The following is an 18,314-nucleotide window of genomic DNA, read 5'->3' as shown; positions in this document are numbered from 1 at the left end:
AATGTATGTCTTGCCTAGGGGCCCACTTCCTTTTTGACTCCCACAAACTGGAGTGACATATGCGGAGGAACAGCCATCCTCACCACCAGCGATTGCTTTTGGGATCATACATCACCAAGTCACAACTGACCTCAGTCTTCATGGGAGGGTGCAGGTTCCATCACAGTAGAGAATGGGGGGTTACTAAAGATCGTTGATTACAAGCAACAGAAAACAAATCGCGTGATCTTAAGCAAAAGACACAGCTTCCCAGGTGGTGCAGTGGTAAAGAATCCACCTGCCGATGCAGGAGACACAGGTTCAATCCCTGGGTCGGGAAGATCCCCTGGAGGAGGAAATGGCTACCCACTCCCATCTTCTTGCCTGGGAAATCCCACGGACAGGGGAGCCTGAAGAGCTGCAGACCATGGGTCGCAAAGAGTCAGAAGTGACTTTGTGATGAGTGCACACACACGCAAGCAAAAGACAGTTTGGTTGTCTTCTGAAACTCTGAGGCAGGGAGATGACCAAGATGAGAGAGAAGAGTCTGACGAAGTGTCAGGATCATATCTATCTTTCATCTCGATTCTTGGCTTCGTCCTCTCTTCTTAATTCTTATGGTAGAAATGACCCTGCTCTCTACGCCAGCCCTTCAAGATGCCAAAGGGAAAGAAGGCCAAGGGGAAGAAGGTGGCCCCGGCCCCGGCCATGGTGAAGAAGCAGGAGTCCAAGAAGGTGGTCAACCCCCTGTTCGAGAGGTGGCCCAAGAATTTTGGCTTCACACAGGACATCCAACCCAAGAGGGACCTCACCCGCTTTGTCAAATGGCCCCGCTACATCCGGCTGCAGCAGCAAAGGGCTATTCTATATAAGCGGCTGAAAGTGCCTCCTGCAATTAACCAGTTCACCCAGGCCTTAGACCCACAAACAGCTACTCAACTGCTTAAGCTGGCCCACAAGTACAGACCGGAGACAAAGCAAGAGAAGAAGCAGAGGCTGCTGGCCCGAGCTGAGAAGAAAGCCGCCGGCAAAGGCGATGTCCCCACCAAGAGGCCACCTGTCCTTCGAGCAGGGGTCGACACTGTCACCACCCTGGTGGAGAGCAAGAAGGCTCAGCTGGTGGTGATCGCTCACGACGTGGATCCCATTGAGCTCGTGGTCTTCCTGCCTGCCCTGTGCCACAAGATGGGGGTTCCCTACTGCATCATCAAGGGCAAGGCCCGGCTGGGGCGCCTGGTCCACAGGAAGACGTGCACCACTGTAGCCTTCACACAAGTCAACTCGGAGGACAAGAGTGCCCTGGCTAAGCTGGTGGAAGCCATCAGGACCAATTACAATGACAGATACGATGAGATCCGTCGTCACTGGGGAGGCAGCGTCCTGGGGCCGAAGTCAGTGGCTTGCATCACCAAGCTGGAAAAGGCGAAGGCCAAAGAGCTGGCCACCAAGCTGGGCTGAGTGTGCACTATGGAGTTTTCTGTGCATAAAAGTAATAAAAAAGATTCTCCTTCAAAAAAAAAAAAATGACCCTGCACAATACTTTTCCAGCCAGTGTGAGTGCAGTGTCTCAGTTACAAATTCCTAAGGGAAGAAGAGACTCATACTCAGCATAGACCAGGCATAGACCATCCTGGTCAGACTGGCCAGGTCACTTCATACAAGATGTCAGCCAGGGGCCCGCTGCTGCCACATAGGTTGGGGCGGTGTGGTGTTTCCCAGAAAAGGGGATCACAAGTGTGCACTAGAGAGCTCACTTCAAGATTCTAACAGTCTACTTCACAATCACAGGAAGCCACATTTGGGTGCCCACCATCTGCCAGAAACAGTGGTAATCACATTATATCTTGTTTTGTGGGTTTTTTAATTTTAATTCTCAATAACAGCATTAGGAGGCAGATTTTATTCTTTGCATTTTGTGGCTGGGGAGAGGACAAAGGGAAAATTATGCATTTGTGCAGTATAAGCTGCACAGGGCAACTGAAATGGTAAGGGACTTTGCTTCTAGAAGGAATTAAAATACATTAATTCAGAGTGGCAACACTGGTTTGCTCATGCTGATCAGAAGTTATGATTAGTGGCTAAGTATAACTTTGATTAACAGAGAAAAGTGGCATGGGGACAAATCAAAGTAGCTCGTATTTGTGTGAGAAATGTGTGTTAAAAGATCTTAGGTGGTTAAAATTATAAAACAGTATGTTGGACCAATTTGGTCCAACTCCCACTCTTTGAAAATAAGAAATTTTGCTTGAGGTAAGTAATCTAGCTGTTTTGTGGGAAGCTTCTTCAGCTTCTAAGATGATTCAGAGCTTGGAATTACTGACTTAGCCTTCTGACTATATCAGGAGTGTTTAAATATATTTTCCACTCAGTTAATAACTCATGAATTCGTTTAAATTTATCATCAGTGCACTCAGAAGTCATCAAAGTAGACTCTGAGCTGTGAACATTTGGCTGTCTCCTTCTGGTTAATCCTGACACATCTCACATGTCATAGTTTTCCAGAACTCTAAAAATGAGATTACTCCCTATTAAAATTGATCATTAGATTATTGTGTTCTTGAAGATAAAATTTTAACTTGCTTAAATGATATAGTCTCCCCTCTTTTCCTCAAAAAATGTTTTATATGAGTGGAGAAGGTGGAATCTGTAGCCTCATAGACTAGTGATGCTCAAACCTGAACACATATCAGAATCAGCTGTAGATCTTTATGAATACAAAGAAAGTTGAATCCCTAGACTTCTCTGATGGTCCAGTGGTTAAGAATTCACCTGCCAGAGCAAGGGACATGTGTTTGATCCGTGGTCCAGGAAGATTCCACGTGCTGCAGAGCGACTTAGCCCACGTGGCACAACAGCTGAAACCTGCGTGCCTAGAGCCCACACTCAGCAACAAAAGAAGCCACCACAGTGAGAGGGCTGCACGCCACTACTGCAGAGTAGCCTCCACTTACCACAACTAGAGAAAGCCCATGCAGCAACAAAGACCCAACACAACCAAAAAAAAAAGAAAGCTGAGTCCATCCTCAAAAGTCTCTGATACAGTAGGTCTGGGGTGGGACCTGAGATCTTACATTTCTAAAGAGTTCCCAAGTGAGGCTAACTTTAGCTACAGACCGCTCTTGGAAAACAGTGCTCTAGGCTGGAGAAAGAATTTGCTGAGAATAATGCTTGCAGTTTTGTAGCTTTAAGAGAAAGTGTTGGGGGTGGCAGGTTTAAATAATTAGTCTCTATAGTCACTGCTACTGCTGCTGCTAAGTCCCTTCAGTCGTGGCCGATTCTGTGCGACCCCATAGACGGCAGCCCACCAGGCTCCCCCGCCCCTGGGATTCTCCAGGCAAGAACACTGCAGTGGGTTGCCATTTCCTTCTCCAATGCATGAAAGTGAAAAGTGAAAGTGAAGTCACTCAGTTGTGTCCAACTCTTATCGACCCCATGGACTGCGGCCCACCAGGCTCCTCCATCCATGGGATTTTCCAGGCAAGAGTTCTGGAGTCGGGTACCATTGCCTTCTCCTCCAGCTTTTTGTAAGGAACTCAATTTGGAATCTATGATTTTCCTTTCTTTAGGGGGAAAGATAAAAAGTAGAGGAGGATTTACTATTATGATAGTGAACCTTAAAATTTAGGGCCCCTTTCAAGGCTCTGGGGAGGGGGCTTAGGGATGAGTTCACATGGTGTTTATAAAACTTGCAAAAGGAAGATATTTTTGTATTCATTTTCTTAAAGATGTCCCCAGAAATTGTCTCAGCTTTAGGTCCCATAAAACCTGAATCAACTCTGATAATTAATTAATATAATTAACTAACAATGTATAAAAGGAACATAGTTTGTAACAAAGAGCAGGTTTTGAACCCGGGTCTCCCGCATTGCAGGCAGACGCTTTACCATCTGAGCCACCAGGTAAGCCCTTTAAATAGGTTGCTGCTGCTGTTGCTAAGTCGCTTCAGTCGTGTCCGACTCTGTGCGACCCTATAGACGGCAGCCCACCAGGTTAGGCAATTTCTAAATGTGTCAGAAATAATGGTAAGTGGATAATCATCTCAGAGGACATGTGAACTTTGTGTGGAACTTACTTTAATTGAAGGAGTTAGATGGAACATTAAGTAGATGAAAATCCAGTTGGCCTTAGCTTGTGGACTGTCTAATCAGCTTGTATGTGCTATATTTTATTTATTGCATGTGTGCATGTTAGTCATATCCAACTCTTTGCGATCCCATGGACTGTAGCTTACCAGGCTTCTCGTCCATGGGATTTTTCAGGCAAGAATACTGGAATGGGTTGCCATTTCCTACTCCAGGGTATCTTCCCAACCCAGGGATGAACCCGCGTCTCCTGCATTGGGAGGCGGATTCTTTACCACTTACATGGGAAGTCCATATTTTATTACATTTTATTTATTTGTGATGAGAGCAGAAATTTTGGAGAAATGAGTTAGGTCCCAGTCTGGCTTCACCTCTTGTAAATAAATTCATTCATTCTTTTTGAGCCTGTTTTATCTGTAATGGAAGATGTTAATAATAATAGTTGTCTTAATAGGGATAATTGGATTCTGTAATGAAATGATAGATATGAACAGACATTTGTTTAGATCTGAAGATGTGAAATGCTGCACAAATGTTAGTGACCAGTAGCTGTACAATGCATCAAACCCAGGCCTCCCGCGTTGCAGGCAGATGCTTTATGTCAGCTTTACCGTCTGAGCCATCAGGGAAGCCCAATGCTATACCAGCAGTACACTAATGAGTGAAGTCACTTAGTCGTGTCCGACTCTTTGCAAGCCCATGGATTGTAGCCTAACTAGGTTCCTCCGTCCATGGGGTTTTCCAGGCAAGAATACTGGAGTGGGGTGCCATTTCCTTCTCCAGGAGATCTTCCTGACCCAGGGATTGAACCCAGGTCTCCCACATTGTAGGCAGACGCTTTACCGTCTGAGCCACCAGGACTAAACGGCCATTCTGCTGGATCAAGATTTGGCAAACTTTTTCTATAAAAGGCCAGACTATAAATACGTTAGGTTGTATGGATCATTCTGTCTCTGTCTCAACTACTTAACTCTGCCCCTGTTAGGCAGAAATAACTATAGAGAAGATATAAATGAATGGGTGTGGCTATGTTCCAATAAAGCTTTATTTTTTATTTGTAAAAACAAGGGCAGCTATGCTAGATGATGTACCAAAATTGACCCAAAATGCCACAGTTCTTCCCAATTAGGAACTTCCAGTTGAGCAGAAGGTAAAACAAATAAGAGCGATTATAAGTGATGTTTTTATTTAAACTCAATTTTGGAAGATCGAAATGCTGGCACATTTTATCTGCTTTACTTTCCATAGTTCCCTGATGTAGCTGATATCTCTTTGAGGGGTGAGCAAAGTGGGGTGAAGGAAGGAGTCAAGGTTAAGAAGTTAGGGGTCAGAATGCCACCTTCTTCCTCATTCTGCTTCCTGGCTCTGGAAGTGGTAATAATAGGGTGAGCTCCTGTTTGATCCCTTCTCTGGGATTCAGACTCAACAGCAAGTGCCTAAGCATAGAGATTTTTAACCACCAAGAAATTAGATTGTTCTGTTTTTTAATCTCTTAATTATTTTTAAAGATCATTGAGATGCACAGATCTGTGAACTTTGGAAAACCGAAATAAAGGAATTTTCAGTTCAGTTCAGTCGCTCCTTCTCTAAAGAAAACATATAAATGCCCAGCAAGTGCATGAAAAGATGCTCAACATTACTAATCATCAGGGAAATGCAAATCAAAACCACAATGAGATATCACTTCATACCTGTCAGAGTGGCTGTTATCAAAAAGACAACAAATAACAAGTGTTGGCGACAATGTGGAGAAAAGGGAACCATTGTGCACTGTTGCTGAGGATGTAAGCTGATGTGGCAGCTATGGAAAACAGTATGGAGATTGCTAAAGAAATTAAAAATAGGACTAACCTATGATTTAGCAGTTCCATTCCTGGGTATTTATCTGAAGAAAACAAAAACACTAGTCAGAAGAGATACATGCCCTCCTGTGTTTATTGCAGCATTGTTTACAATAGTCAAGATATGAAAGCAACATAAGTATCCGTAGATGCATGGATTAATAAGATGTGTGCATATATGTGCATACAAAGGAGTATTAGTCATGAAAAAGAAATGAAATCTTGCCATTATATGACAACATGGATGTATGTAGAAGGTTTATGCTAAGTGAAATAAGTCAAGGACAAATACTGTATGATTTCACTTAAATGTGGAATCTAAAAAAATGAAACAAACATAACAAAACAGAAAGAGTTATAGATCAGATCAGATCAGTCGCTCAGTCATGTCCGACTCTGCGACCCCATGAATTGCAGCACGCCAGGTCTCCCTGTCCATCACCACCTCCTGGAGTTCATTCAGACTCACGTCCATCCAGTCAGTGATGCCATCCAGCCATCTCATCCTCTGTCGTCCCCTTCTCCTCCTGCCCCCAATCCCTCCCAGCATCAGAGTCTTTTGAGTTATAGATACAGAGAGCAAACAAGTGGTTGCCAGAGGTAAGAGTTGGGTGGGAAAGAAGTAGGTGCAGGAGATTAAGAGGTACAAATTTCCAGTTGCAAAATAAATGAATCAGGGGTATGAAATGTACTGTGTGGGGATAATTGGTCAATAACTATGTAATATCTTTGTATGGTGACATAGTATAACTAGACTTATCCTGGTGATCATTTTGAAATACATGGAAATATCCAATTGCCTATGTTGTGTAACAGGTACTAATGTAGTTTGAAGGGGCAATTATATTAATACTTCAGAAATAAACAGACTCAAAGAGATCAGAGGTGGGGGAGTCCGGAGAGGGGAATTAGATGAAGGCAGTCAAAAGGTACAAGCTCCCAGTTATAAGAATAATATGTCCTAGGAATGTGATGTATGGCATGATAACTATAATTAACATTGCTGTATGTTATGTATGACAGTTGTTAAGGGAGTAAATCCTAAGAATCATTAGCACAGGAAAAAAATTTTCTGTCTTTAATTTTGTATCTATATGAAATGATGGATATTCAGTAAACTTGTGGTGATCATTTCATGATGCATGTAAGTCAAATCACTATACTCTACACTTTAAACTTATATAGTGATATATGTCAATTATACCTCAATAAAACTGGAAGTAAAAATTTTTTAGAGAAAAGAGGTTGGGTCTTATAATAAAATTTATCCTCCTCCCCCAAAATTATGCTAAGTGAGAAAAGCAAGATTCACAGACTATATATGATATGATTCCATCTATACAATATTTTAAAAGACAAAACTGTAGAGATGTAAACCAGACCAGTGGTGGGCTCAAGGAGAAGGAAAATGTCATTTCTTTCAAGAACTTCTCTTGGCTTCCCTCCACCAGCCCCTAACCTCTTACCCCTGCCCCCATCTTCCCTGTCAAGGATTTAATATCAATTTAAGGTAGAGTTTATATTGCGAAACACAAATGTGATTTTTCTCTAGTTTTAATCATGGAAATTGCCAGAGAGCAGGCGTTCCCCTTGGCCCCTCCAGGGTCCCTGCTGAGTGAGCCTGAGGGCAGCCTGGCTGTGTCTTCACCCCGCTGTTAGCGTCCCTGCACCGCCTTGCAGTTCTGTGTCCCAGAGGGCAAGCCAGAGCGGGGTTCAGAAGGGAGATAGTGAGCAGATGCCTTTGAAGAATTGAGTGTTGTGCTGGTTCTATTAGGATCCTGAATCATCAAGGTAACAATTTATGCGTAGCTCCCACCCCTAGCTGGGGACATGAGGACTGTTGGGTAAGGTCGGGGGAAGAGGGATAAGTCAAGTCTCTTTATAATCCACTGAGTGCCAGGAAGTTGCCCACTGTCTTCAATCTAGAGGGAGATTCTTTCTGCTGAATATTGCATGAAGAAAATGGGCTATGCTCCCTACCTAGGGCTTGCGAATGTCTTCCTCTTACAAAGATTTTTATTGTACACATTTATTATAAATAGCCTTTGCATTTTATAGAGCAGGACAAGAAGGTTCCAGGCCATTGAACATGATTTTTTCCCCCAATATTTTCTTTCTGTGTATTTGATGTTTCATACAGCAGTGGAGGTTTTCTTTTACAAATGCACATTATAGTTTCTTCCAAGAGCAGCCATCAAGTACCCTGTCCTTTAAAATAAGTTGGGAAATATTACTCTTGGTCCACCACTCTCTGGTTTTCCTTGCCTGGGTTCATTGTAGATCTGAAGTTGCATTCTTTTTTGCTGTTTCTTTGTCATTGTGGCCTTGTTTGGCTCATTTATCTCTGGGTTCTTGCCACTCAAAGTGGAGTCTTTGGACTAGAGCATTAGAATCACCTGGGAGGGTTTTTTTTAGACATGCAGGCTCCACCCCAAACCTACTGAATCAGAATTGGCATTTTAACAGATCCTCAGAGATGCATTTGCACATTGAAGTTTGAAAGGCCTCAATCCTGCCCAAATCTCCCACCTGCTCTGTTGATAACCTTGTTAGGACCACGTGTGACCCTCAGACGTGCACCCCTGGTACATTATCTTGATATCCGTACAGGTGTGAGTGTGGGTGCATGCACTTTGCTATGAACTTAATTTAGTCAGTGCTCAAAGACACAAAACCACACAGGCACAGTTGAGCTCCCAGGAGCTTGGAGTCTAGTGGGGGACAGAGTCTAGTGCTCTAGCACCGTGTTGCGGTGTCATCTGACTCCCTTCACCCACAGAGTTCCTGCCCGCTTCTCTGAAAACAGTTTCTCAGTGTATAGTCCACAGGCCACCTGCCTCCCAGTCCTTGGGGTTCTGTGAAAAGAGCACGGGGTCACTCCAGACCTTCCGGATCATGCCCTTGGAGTGAGCCCAGGTATCTTCATTTTAAAAATTATTATGCACATTATAATTTGAGGGCCACTGACACAGGTACAGCTTTGATATCCTCGATGATTACACATTTTGATGGGAAGGGATGTTTATATATAATCTCAAATGTTCAAGGACTCATTCAGAGCTTTCCTCTCCTAAGTTCAGGGGGAGTTTCACATGGCCTCCAAACTCAAAGCTGCTTTTATCTTTGGGTGAGGCAATGTCAGGATCTTGTGGATAGTATTTAAAGATTGTTCAGATCATATGTTTATATTTTCTAGCAGCGTGTTTTCCAGGAGCAAATTAAAATCCTTTGCTCTATAATGAGTTAACAGTGTGAACATTGTTATGACAATCCCATGACTTTCTTGTTTAATGTTTATACTCATCTAATCAAACAGATTGAAATTGGATTATGGCTGTTGCACATTATAGCAGTTATTATCCAGTTTAAATGCAGGTCTGAAGCAAATAAAATTGATTTTTCTATGGTACTTGAAGACACTGTAGGTTATTGGTGTGCTGTTTGAATTTCCAATAGGTTTATACAGAGGAGAATAAGATTAGTGCTTGGACTTTTTTAAAACTTTCTTAATGTATTATGTAAATAAAGTGATATTTCATTCTAATTATGGAGGTAGATGACTTTAAAAAGTTTGGTGATCTACTTTCATATTTTTATTTAAAGCATGTCAGATTTTAACATGGATAATAATTTTGAGGAACATTTTTATTTTTAGAAAGAAAAGAAAATAATAGAGTAGAACACCATAATAATACTCAGTTACTACAGTAACAGCTACCCTATTTTTCAGGGAATGAGCTGTAACATGTACCAGAATTTCACAGATAACTGAACCTATCTTTCAATAAACAAAACCCTTGTTTTTGAAAAGCTGGCTTTATTTTGCAAACACCTTTTGTATATCTGTTCAGTGTAAGCACCATGCCCAATGCTAGGGGCTCAGAGTCGATCCAACACAGGTCCTTCACAACAAAGATGTGCCCGACCACTGACTGCTCTGAAAGCGGAGCTGTGGGCCAGAAAACACAGAAGCAAAAACGGCAAGCCCTGGAGAGTGGGGAAAGGCTTCAGGGAAGAGGTGACTTTGGGTCTGGACCTCAATTCAGAAGTAGGAGTTACATGGATATTTAAGTAGTAATACAATTTATTCCTTAAATCATAAAGGCATCACATGCTGATTATGTGCTTGTTTTAAAAGTACCCATAAAAAGATTAAGTTCTATCATTATTAAATGTATTATTAAGCACTTTGTGTCAGGAAATGTGCTTGCTTCTGAAAATACAATGGAGAACAGTCCACAAATCCGCTCTTAGGTTTGGTAGTCTGCTATAGTGAGTCACAGAACTCACTCACAGCTAAAAGCTACAGTTAAACTCAGCCAGGGAGAGAGGCGCACAGGACGAGTCCCGAAGAGGCCCACACGTGGAGCTTCCATGGCCTTCTCCCTGCAGAGTCATGGACAGCATAGCTTTCCCAGCGTTGATGTGTGACATTGTCCATGGAGCATTGCCAACTGGGGAAGTTCATCCAAGCCTTGGTGTCCGCAGTTTTTATGGGGGGGGTCCCATCATGTGGGTGTGGTTGACCATACACATGACTAAGCCAGAGGTGGAACCAATGCTCAGTGACCCAAAGCCCTGACCCTAAACCACATTGTTAGACTATCTAGTGTGACCCAAGACCCCTGGGAAAACAAAAACACTCATATCAGCTATGACATTCAGTTCAGTCGCTCAGTCACATCTGACTCTTTGAAACCCCATGGACTGCAGCACGCTAGGCTTCCCTGTCTATCACCAACTCCCAGAGCCTATTCAAACCCATGTCCATCGAGTTGGTGATGCCATCCAACCATCTCATCCTCTGTCATCCCCTTCTCCTCCCACTTTCAATCCTTTCCAGCATCAGGGTCTTTTCCAATGGGTTGGTTCTTCACATCAGGTGGCCAAAGTATTGGAATTTCAGCTTCAGCATCAGTCCTCCCAATGAATATTCAGGACTGATTTCCCTTAGGATTGATTGGTTGGATCTCCTTGCAGTCCAAGGGACTCTCAAGCATCTTCTCCAACACCACAGTTCAAAAGTATCAGTTCTTCAGCGCTCAGCTTTCTTTGTAGTCCAACACTCATATCCATACATGACTACCGGCAAAACCATAGCTTTGACTAGATGGACCTTTGTCAGCAAAGTAATGTCTCTGCTTTTTAATATACTGTCCCGTGCTCTTAAAAATTACCTCCCAGAAGCCGAGGGCAAAGTCCAGACCTCTCTTTGGCCAAGGCTGAATTCTTTACTGTAGAGGAACAAAACCAGACGCTACTATAAGTTTACAGAACTCACAATAAAGTGAAGATCATAAAGTGAAGAAGGTGAAGACTGTGCAGGAAGAGTCTGGATGCTTAGAGTTGTGCGGTGGATGGTACTGTCAGTTAAGAGTTCACAAGGAAGTAGACAGAGGTCTGAAGGGTGAGAGGGATTTCAGTTTCAGTTCAGTCACTAAGTCGTGTCCAACTCTTTGTGACCCCATGGACTGCAGCACACCAGGCTTCCCTGTCCATCACCAACTCCCAGAGTTTACTCAAACTCATGTCCATTGAGTCGGTGATGCCATTCAACCATCTCATCCTCTGTCGTCCCCTTCTCCTCCCGCCTTCAATCTTTCCTAGCACCAGGATCTTTTCCAATGAGTCAGTTCTTTGCATCAGGTGGCCAAAGTATTGGAGATTCAGCTAAGCATCAGTCCTTCCAATGAATATTCAGAACTAATTTCCTTTAGGATGGACTGGTCGGATCTCCTTGCTGTCCAAGGGACTCTCAAGAGTCTTCTCCAACACCACAGTTCAAAAGCATCAATTCTTTGGTGCTTAGCTTTCTTATAGTCTAACTCTCATGTAGCCAGGTGAGTAGTGCAGCAAAGAGCATTTCAAGAGGAAGGGGTGGTTGGTGCAAAAACCCTGAAGTGGGAAGTAGCTGAGCATGTTCCGGAAACTGGAAGAAGAGGAGACCAGAGCAGACAGGAGGAGGAAAGAATGTGGTTGCAGCACTGACTAGAGAGGAAGTAGGGACCAGATTCCAAGTAGCCTCAGAGACCCTGAAAATGATTATGGACCTTATTTCCAATCACTGGAAAGCCACTGTAAAGTTTAAAAGCAGGAGCATGGATGCTCAGATGTGTGACTTGTCTATTTAAAGGCTCAGGTGTGTGGCTGCCGTGAGAATGGCCAATTTGGTACAGAGTGAAAACAGGGGGACTCAAGACTATTGTGACCATCCCAACAGGAGGAATCGGCGGCTGGCACCAAGGGGTGGCCGTAAAGTAGGAGAGAGGAGGAGAGGTTGAGGCAGTAGTAGGAGGTAGAGATGGCAGGTCTTGGTAAGCAAGCAGACCCTTGGCTGTGACCCTGTGCTGTCACCGTTGGCACCTGGCAGTCCTGTCTGATTTGTGGCTTCCGTTTGGCAGTGAGCAGAGAAGCAGATAACCAGACTGACCAGCATTATGTGTACGGCAGGAAGGGCACCCTCTGACAGAGTAACAGGTGCAGTCCTGTGCAGTCAGTTCATGTTTCTAGACTTGGTGGTACCTGTTCTGACTGCTGAACCCCAAGACTCAAACCCACCCCCTCAACTTCTAAAATGGGCCGTGTTCCAAACCGTTGTGTTTGCCAGAAGTTCATTGTAAACAGTTCTTTATAACTGAGGTATTACTGGTCATAGATTGAATACACCATGAATTAAATCATGTCCCCCTTGGGAGATAACTGCTAACCAGAAAAGCCTAGTATATGGTTGTCAGCGCAAAGCATGACACTTTTTAGGAAGAGCTTAATAAATGCTGAATGAGTGAGATGTTTACTCCTCTTTTAAAACAGGAACATTAAAGAGTTTCTAGTATATCTGTCGTGTGTTTTTCTAAACCCAGACAAGCCCTTTCAGTTACGTACTCCCTTGATTTTCCATGTTTATTTTGTATTTTCTGTTCCCTATAAAAGGAGTGTATTGAACTTTGAATTTGGCAGAAACCATGGCTGATGTTCCCTGCCTGTTTCATTTTGTAATTGCTCAATCAGATAACTTATTCTTGCCCAGAAATAGAGAGAGGAAATACTTTAGGCACATATAGAACACACTCAGTAAAAGACCTTGGATTTTCCTTTCAAAACTAGGATTTTGGCCAGCAGCTGGCAAGCACTCTTATTTAAAATACTGTTATCTAGCCAAGGGGACACTTTTCTGCTTCCATATGTGTAGGGGGAGGGGAGCTCTCAGTTAAAGATGACAGTACTCGGGTACCTTGGAGAAGGAAATGGCAACCCACTCCAGTACTCTTGCCTGGAGAATTCCATGGACAGAGGAGCCTGGTGGGCTGCCGTCTATGGGGTCGCACAGAGTCGGACACAACTGAAGCAACCTTGCACGCATGCATGCATTGGAGAAGGCAATGGCAACCCACTCCAGTATTCTTGCCTGGAGAATCCCAGGGATAGACGAGCCTGGTGGGCTGCCGTCTATGGGGTCACACAGAGTCGGACATGACTGAAGCGATGTAGCAGCAGCAGCAGCATTGGGGTACCAGTGTCATCTTGGCTTTTAATCAGCAGTGAACAAACGGCATCTTAAGAGAGGCAGGAACAAAAGGTGCCTTAAGAGAGGCACCACGGGATGAGGACGATGTGGGAGGGTGAACCACTGTTAGTGCTTCGTGTAAATTGGCAGGGAATCTGTTTTTAAAAACAAACCAACCTACCTTTTCAGCTCAGTTCAAAACTTGCTGCCTGATGGGTCGGTTGTTTCTGCTTAGTTGTGCTATTGCAGAGGCTTTCTGACTGTGGGTTCATTATGGCCCCTCTCCCTGGCATCTATCAGGCAGATCTATGAAAAAATCGGAAACCCAGGCCCGGGATGTCAACTCTCCAAAGAGGTGGGATTAGGAGGAATTTTCCGAGTCCTGGAAGTCCCAAAAGAGAAACATCCAGCATAGAATGGGGCTATGTTGGCTGGGGGACTCCGCCTCTCTCTGGGGACTGACGCCGGAGGCTGAGAGCACCTGGCTGGAGGCACCTGCCAGCGGGGTGCGGGGTGGGCGGGGGCGACGGCCCACGTGCCTGCCGAGGAGCCAATGGGTGGCGGCGGCGGGCGGGCCGGGCTCTGGGAGGCGCGGACCGCTCTCGCTTCAACTTGAGACAGAAGGAATCGCGCCGCTGCTGGTTTCAGTGACCGCCCCAGGGTGGCTGGTGCCCGCAGCCTGGTCTTGTCCCCTGCATTGGGGGCAGCATCCTCGCCCAGTCCCAGGGCCGCCCCGGAGGCCAAGGTGAGGGATGTGAGCACGGGGCGGCGTGCCTTTGTCTGCAGGTAACCGGCGGGGTGGGCGCCGAGCTTGCGGAGACCCGACCCGCGGGACAAAGGCTGCATGCTCCCATCCCTAGAGTCAGTGCTTAGCGAGGTCGAGGGCGGCCGGGAGGGGTGAGGAGGTGTCTCTCTGTCTTGCTGGAGGGAAGGATGAGAATTGTATGAAATGAGGGGAAGGTGGAGGAGTCTTTTGATGCAGTTTACGAGCGTGGCAGGAAGCTGTTCAGGGGCGGGCTGTTGAGATGATCTGCTTTGGGGCTTTCTGTTATGCCCAGTGTTATGACTGAATAAATGAGTGCATTCATCTCGCATGACCTCTGAATCCACGTTTATGTACTCTTGTTTGTATTAGGAGTGAAAAATACTCAGGATCTTGGTGGTCCGATTTTTGAATTGAAAGCAGTATCTTTGGGTGTAGAAAGACTATGCAGTTTCAAATAATTTTAGTTGTGTGATTTACAATATTGTTGGACTTCCATGTGGGAAAATGTCTCAAATTCCCAAAATGTGGAAAGACAGCCAACTTATCACGTGCTTGTTTTGGCACTGAAAAGAAGTAGATTTTTGTTTGTTTAAAAAAAATGTGATTTAAATGTTGCACACAACACTTAATTGGATTCTCAGGGAATCTGTGTCTTTTCTATCTGTTATCTATTTCCCTGTACCAATATTGGATCCAGGCACGCCTATTGATTCCCCAATTAATGTGTTAGCTGTGAATCTTCATTACTGCTTTGGATGGGAGATGGCCGGAGAGAAGGCAATCCCATTAGTCTTTTTCTTTTTATAACTGCAGCTGCAGCCTAGCTTTGACCAGCGTCAAGAATGGTGGGTTCCGCCTGCCTTCCTCATGTTATTCTCTTTCTGATTTTCTCAGGTCATGGAGCAGTCAGCTCCTCCTCCAGCCTTACCCTGACACAAAAGCAGTTTGTAAGTTTTTACCCTAAAGTTCCCAATCTTTGTTACTGCCTTTGAGTTGTTATTTGCTTTATGAAGCCTTTCAGGACAAAAGTGTCCTGAGGCCTTTCACAAGAAGTTAGACACACAGTGCACTATGAGGGGAACAGCCCTAAATCTCTCTTTGTAAATTTCGTCTGTAATTTTTCTAAGTTATCAGTGGCTGTGTTGTCCAAAGTGAGATGTGTGTAACAAGCTTAATAGGGGAAAGACTTTCTACAAGGGATCAGCCGTTATCGTTGTAGAAGATGCTATTGGACTTGGCTCAGAGTGACGGCATGGGCTTTGGGCTGGTTTGGTCAGGAACCCCATCTTTCTGACAGCTGCTGTTTCATTTATGAGTTTTTCTGTCATTCTAGCAAGCCCTGGCTTTTGAACAACGGGGACAGTTATTTAACAAGTATTTATCAAACACTTGCTGTGTGCTTCGCTTTGGCACTAATGGTGAAATGGTAAATGCATCAAGCACCTTCTTGCTTTTTTGGAGCTCGTACTGTGCCAGCATAGGGCCCATTTCGGGCTTCTGAATTGGAGCATCCCTGGGAGGCATTGTGGACGGATTGACCCTGATGTGAACCAAGAAGATGTTGCTGCTGGCTGCTGCCCTGAAGGTTAGCTAAGCCCAGGATGTAGATACGCACAGGTGGGACCAAAGTCACCTCTGCTCCGAGGGTGAAGGTATTAATCATACAGTGGGTCGTAGGCTCTGGAATCTGTCTTCTTGAACCTGTTTGCCATGATCCTGGATATCTTTCAGAGGAGCCTGGGACTGCAAGGTGGGCCAGAGCTGAGTTCTCAAAGAGTTTAAACAGTGGCATTGTTTAAGATGTGGTAATTCCAGTCTGTTTCAAAAACTACTGTTCGTGCAGTCTCCTAGTCTCACCTCAACAGCTTTCATCTTGAACAGCTCCTTGGGGAAATGAATTTCCTTCTGTACCACTGACTGAGCAAAGCTTTCTATCTGTCCCCAGCCTCCCAGGTGTTGAGGTGACTCCTAGGCTTAGAGACCTAGAGCGTGGTTGGAAAACACCTGTCAAGCTCACTCTAATTTTTGTAGATTTGCGATAGTGTTTCCTGATAATATGTACTTTCTTACTTGTCTGTCTTTTCACCTTTTCCACAAATCCCTAGGATCATGTGAAAACATACTAAATAGTCGTATAACTTGTTCTTTTCAAGTGCCTGTTTTAAACACAAATATTTTTTAGAACGTCTTAGCCCTTTGGATTTCTCTGCCCTTAACATAGTGCCTAGGATAGGATGCGCTCCATAAATAATTGAATTGTTTTTTAAGATTTAACTATGATCATCACATGTACTTGATAGATATAAGTAAGGTCTATAGATTAATTTGCCCTTCAACAGATGTGGAACGTCTGTATGCCAGGTGTCTTGAGAGGTACATGAAGGGATGAGACAGACATGCTTCAAACAGGCAGGACATAAGCTGGAAGAACAATTCAGGAAGCAAGATGACACGGATCATGATAAGTGCAGTGAAATCAGCGGCACAGTGGGACAGAGAGAGTATCTCGATGGGGAAAGGGGGCCCCAGTGGGCAGTCCATCCTAGCAGGCGACCTTTGAGCTCAGCCAAAAGCTGGGAAGAAGCCAGGCGCGTGGGGGGCGCTGGAGGAAGAACAAGCGGTGCTCAACATGTTCATGGATACAAGAGAGTCCAGTGTGGCTGGAGTGGGAAGGCCAGCGATACATGCTGGATGGAAGAGATGGTTGGGGGCAGGGGGACAAGATCACACAGGGCTTTTGGGTTATAGCTGAAGGTTTCAATTTTCTTTCATGCTGGATGAAAGAGATGGTTGGGGGCAGGGGGACAAGATCACACAGGGCTTTTGGGTTATAGTTGAAGGTTTCAATTTTCTTTTCTTTTTTAAAAAGTATTTTTAAAATGTATTTTGGCTGTGCCAGGTCTTGGTTGTGATATGCGAGATCTTTTCGTTGTGGCACACAAACTCTTAGTTGTGGCATGTGGGATCTAGTTTCCGGACCAGGAATTGAACCTGGGCCCCCTACATTGGGAGTGCAGCGTTTTAGTCACTGGGCCACCAGGGAAGTCCCTGAATTTTCTTTCTGATTCCGTGAGAAACCTCTGAAAGGTGGTAACTGGGAGAGTGCCATTATCTCTTTTGTTTCATAAAGAAAGATACCAGTGAATGCTGTTAAGGGGTATGGATGTTGGTAGCGGAGGTGGAAGTTGAAGGTTCAGGCAGCAAGTCCTGGTCCAGGAAACATCAACGTGGTGGCGAGGGGATGAAGAGAAGCAGGCTGTGGAGATTGAGCTGGCACGGTTGACAGAGGAAGACGCAGGAAGAGGGGTCATCTAGGACCGAGCTGGATTTTTAGATTCATTGTTTTTTGTGTTTGTTTTTTTCCTGTTGGAAAATAATGACTGTATAAAGACAATTAAGCAATAAGCAACTCACTTTCAGTTTCTATTATTCCAAGACCTTGACTTATTTTGTCTTTTTCTCCAGTATGGATGAGCAGCCCTGCCTATTGGTGTACTGTGCATTTGGCCATTTTTGTCCAGGACATTTTACCCTTCAGTGGCCTATCAGACCTTGGAGCATTTTCTTTGCTGTGTCATAAAAATAAAGGATCCAAGTAAGAAAGAAGGCAGGTTTCAGCTTTAATCCATATGGAATTACTCTGCCTGGGCTTCCAGATTTATAAGATACCGTTGATAATTACATTTGAAGTTGTTAATTTCATATCCAATATCCTCTGACTTTCCAACAACAGATACTCAGTTGTAAATAAGCCTAGTTCTGTATCTATTTACAGTCAGCAGGAGTAAAATTCTTTAATAACACAGGAAATTCACTGTTCATTTCAAGAGCTAGAAAGCCATTTCCTTGTATCTGAAAAGTAGAGAAATGCAATATTTGGTCTCTGATGGGATTTTTTTTTTTTTGGCCCCTCTTTCTAGCTACAGATTTGTGAACATGAAATCTTACAATGTCTTTGTCAGTTAACTTTGGTTTTGAAGCCAGCTTTGGTTTGGGTTTGCAAAATTTTGATGCAGAAAATACTCCTTCTGCAGTCAGAATTTTAGGCAGATGAAAAGGAGCAGAAGTGATGGAGACCACCACCCCTTCTGCTCTAGAAGCCTGGACTGGTTACCCTAGAACATGTAAGCATGTCTGGGGAT

At 44.3% G+C, this 18,314-nt stretch overlaps 1 protein-coding gene and 1 pseudogene across 12 annotated transcripts in view; both read left to right on the top strand.

The window, feature by feature from the left end:
• APBB2 (amyloid beta precursor protein binding family B member 2) overlaps positions 1-18,314 on the top strand; it is a 385,290-nt gene that overhangs the window by 333,779 nt on the left and 33,197 nt on the right. The window contains exon 1 of one of the 12 annotated variants that reach the window (XM_070791349.1): positions 14,038-14,151. The exons of the other annotated variants lie outside the window; for them this stretch is intronic. The gene's annotated coding sequence lies outside the window, so the exon portion shown is untranslated. Of the gene's footprint in view, positions 1-14,037; positions 14,152-18,314 lie in introns of those variants that run through there. 12 annotated transcript variants of the gene reach the window in all.
• Positions 616-11,088, top strand: LOC139183623 (large ribosomal subunit protein eL8 pseudogene; annotated as a pseudogene).

The sequence above is a fragment of the Bos indicus genome, chromosome 6 (assembly GCF_029378745.1).
Source record: "Bos indicus isolate NIAB-ARS_2022 breed Sahiwal x Tharparkar chromosome 6, NIAB-ARS_B.indTharparkar_mat_pri_1.0, whole genome shotgun sequence".
Taxonomy (NCBI): Eukaryota; Metazoa; Chordata; class Mammalia; order Artiodactyla; family Bovidae; genus Bos; species Bos indicus.
The sequence above is the reverse complement of the archived record's forward strand: the minus strand, read 5'-3'. Positions and strand labels throughout refer to the sequence as shown.